The sequence below is a fragment of the Schistocerca americana genome, chromosome 8 (genome assembly GCF_021461395.2).
Source record: "Schistocerca americana isolate TAMUIC-IGC-003095 chromosome 8, iqSchAmer2.1, whole genome shotgun sequence".
NCBI lineage: Eukaryota > Metazoa > Arthropoda > Insecta > Orthoptera > Acrididae > Schistocerca > Schistocerca americana.
The window spans coordinates 323,795,896-323,799,702 of record NC_060126.1 but is presented as its reverse complement, the minus strand read 5'-3'; positions in this window follow the sequence as shown (position 1 = coordinate 323,799,702).

Sequence of the window (3,807 nt, the reverse complement as noted above, 5' to 3'; positions counted from 1 at the left end):
ATGAACATCTTGTTTTACTTTTCCATAGAATTTGGGGGGAACTACCGTATATCTGTAAGCTGCTGCCAAGATATATCGGAGCAGAATCTTCTGAACACGTTCAGGTGTATCCTGCTGAGAATACACTGAGCTCCCCCGTTTAAGGAGAACTTCGTGTATTCTCTCCAGTATACATCTGTTGATGGCCAGAAGAGGGTTGGGTTGATTTGGGGGAAGAGACCAAACAGCGAGGTCATGGGTCTCATCGGATTAGGGAAGGGTAGGGAAGGAAGTCAGCTGTGCCCTGTCAAAGGAAACATCCCGGGATTTGCCTGAAGCGCTTTAGGCAAATTACGGAAAACCTAAATCAGGAAGGCCGGACGCGGGATTGAACCGTCGTCCTCCCGAACGCGAGTCCAGTGTGCTAACCACTGCGCCACCTCGCTCGGTGATAGCCAGAAGACTGTGCCGAAATATCGTGGCAGCAGGCTACAGTCATTTGGGAGTTCGCCCGAATTTTTATGGAACAAACTGTACACTGAAATAATTTCCACTTTCACAAGACGTACGAAGACCCATCACAGATGATGCAACAAGAAAGAGAGTCTAGCTAACACAAAGTGCACAAGGAAGTCTCTCTGTACTAAAGCACGAACGATGAAGACGAAGCTGCGACCAGACGTCGTCTGTGCGGCATCGTGTGGCGAAGTGGCTGTGAGCGCGAGTAGGCTGAGTCACTGCCGCCGTCCATCCTGTATTCCGGCGGCAGAGAGCGCTCAGAGTACAGAGCTGCTGCAAGTGCGTCTCAGCGGGAGCACACGACTGGGTCAGCCGTATTCTGCGCGACCGCTATTGGCGTCAGACGGAAACTTTCAGTTCCGTTCCTATGACATCCATAGTGATAATATTAGGAAAGTGAGTTGTCTTACGCGACAGTCGACAAAAAAGATATAAACAGGGGTTACAGGCCGTTGTGCATACAGAATGCGCCGGGTGGTGGCTAAGGCAGAACATGTATCCGACAGCAGTTTCCCGGTTCCCTCCCCCCCCCCCCCCCCCCCCCGCGGGTCAATAAGCTTTCTATTTGTTCACTTTATGTCGACGAAGACTGAATATGAACAGTCTCATAGGCACTGACTTTAATTGGTGTCATGAAGTTATAATTTCGATTGTGACAATTCCTACGAGCATAGATGTTGGCAGCGTAAATGAACGAAGTTACTGCGTGTCGTTACGAGGGGCGTTTGAAAAGTCGGAGCAAAAATAAAAACTACTTACGTGTTTGGGTAAACCTTTTTTATTTTTCGACATAGTCTCCTTTTAGACTTATACACTTCGTCCAACGCTGTTCTAATTTGTTGATCCCTTCCAAATAATAGGAATTGTCCAAGTCTGCAAAATAGCTATTAGTTGCTGCAATCACCTCCTTGTTTGAATAAAATCTTTGTCCCGCCAGCCATTTCTTCGAATTGGGGAACAAATAGTAGTCTGAGGGAGCCAAGTCTGGAGAATAGGGGGGATGTGCTACAAGTTGGAATCCTATTTTCATTAATTTCGTGACCACAACTGCTGGGGTGTCGCTGGTGCATGGTCGTGATGGAAAAGTACTTTTTTGCGGTCCAATCGTTGGTGTTTTTCTTGCATCTTGGTTTTCAAAAGGTCCAATAACGATGAATAATATGCACCTGTAATAGTTTTACCCTTTTCCAGGTAGTCAATGAGGATTATCCATTGCGAATCCCAAAATACAGTCGCCATAACCTTTCCGGCCGAAGGAATGGTCTTCGCCTTTTTTGGTGCAGTTTCTCCCATGGTAACCCACTGTTTAGATTGTTGTTTTGGTCTCAGGAGTACAGTAATGTCTCCATGTTTCATCCACAGTGACGAAACGATGCTTAAAGTCCTGCCCATTCTTCCTGAACAGCTGCAAACCATCCTTGCAACACCTCACACGATTCCGTTTTTGGTCAAGCGTGAACAATGGCGGAACCTATCTTGCGGATAGCTTTCTCAAATCCAAATGTTTATGCAAAATATTATGTACCCATTCATTCGAGATGCCCACAGCACTAGCAATCTCACGCACCTTAACTCTTCTGTCATCCATCACCATATCATGGATGTTATCAATGCGCCGGCCGAAGTGGCCGTGCGGTTAAAGGCGCTGCAGTCTGGAACCGCAAGACCGCTACGGTCGCAGGTTCGAATCCTGCCTCGGGCATGGATGTTTGTGATGTCCTTAGGTTAGTTCGGTTTAACTAGTTCTAAGTTCTAGGGGACTAATGACCTCAGCAGTTGAGTCCCGTAGTGCTCAGAGCCATTTTTTTTTTTTTTTTTTTTTTTTTTTTTTTTTTTTTTTTTTTTTTTTTTTTTTTTGCTATCAATGATTTCTGGAGTCGTAACCTCCACAGGGGGTCCAGAACGTTCAGCATCACTTGTGCTCATATGACCACTCCGAAAATTTTGAAAGCACTTATAAACTGTTCTAATCGAAGGTGCAGACTCACAAGGCCGTGGTTGCTGACATTGGGGTACTTCCTGCCCCTCCCCATATGGCGCCGTCTGCGCAGGCGAGTAAAGCTCCAACTGTTGACAAGGTACTGCATTCTAAGCCCCCCAAGACAAAGACGCCGAAGCTTCTCTTTAGTCTCCTGAGGCGTTTTGCCTTTCATAAAGTAATGTTTAATCATCACACGAAATACTTTATCATCCATTTTTTGACAATCACTCGACTTCCTTGATTCACACGAATGCCAAACACAAAGGAATAGACCAATATGGCTGAAACTTGGTTTGGTTCTTTCCAAAGATGCTACTAACTAAACATGACCTCGATACGCGCCGGTGGCGCCATCTCTCGGACTTTGCACGGACTTTTCAAACGCCCCTCGTAAGTCATCTCTCGTCTTGCTGTTGGTCTGTGGTTATTATTTGATTGTATCTCATTGTAACTTCGTCCATACATAGAAACAACTGCAACAGCATAGCAGAGCAGGTATCTGAAAGAAATATGCTGTGATATAAACAGAAATCACACTTTTATTCAAAGGCAATAATTACATTGAAGTCACCGCGATTTATGATGGTCCCCTGGATGTTACCAAAGACGGAGGATGGTTATTAATAGCTTGTGTGACCATCACGGACAGCAGTGCATGCTCTGTCACGTGCGCCCATCCTGGGTGCAAGGTATGGCAGGAGTTCTTGTGGTGAGGCGTCTCATTCCACCACCAGCGCTGTTATCGAGTCCTGGATGCTCGTTGGTGCGTGTGGACGTGTTGCATTACGTCTTCCAATCGCGTTCCATACGTGTTCAATTGGGCTTAATTCGTGGAAACGGACAGCCGAGTCCATTCGTCGAATATCCTCTCGATCCAAAAGCTCCTCCACCCTCGCTGTTCTGTGCTGTCGTTCACTGACATCCATAATAGTAAAGTCAGCACCGAATGCACCCCTGAAAATACGCACATGGAGAAGGGCTACAGCGTCACGGTAACGTTGACCAGAGACTGTACTGTGTTCAAAGATCGGTAGTTCGTACACCAATGTAACATTATGCCTCCTCACGCCATAACGACCATGTTTTACAGTGTTCCTGGGTGCCGTTCGCGTTCCTACCTCTCGCTGTAGGGCGGTACATCCAGAATCACTACACTGACTGAATCTGCTCTCACCTGAGAAGAGCAAGCGACCCGGCTCCTCTTTGGTCCAAATGGCTCTGAGCACTATGGGACCTAACTTCTGAGGTCAACAGTCCCCTAGAACATGTTGTTGATGTTGTGGTCTTCAGTCATGAGACTGGTTTGATGCAGCTCTCCATGCTACTCC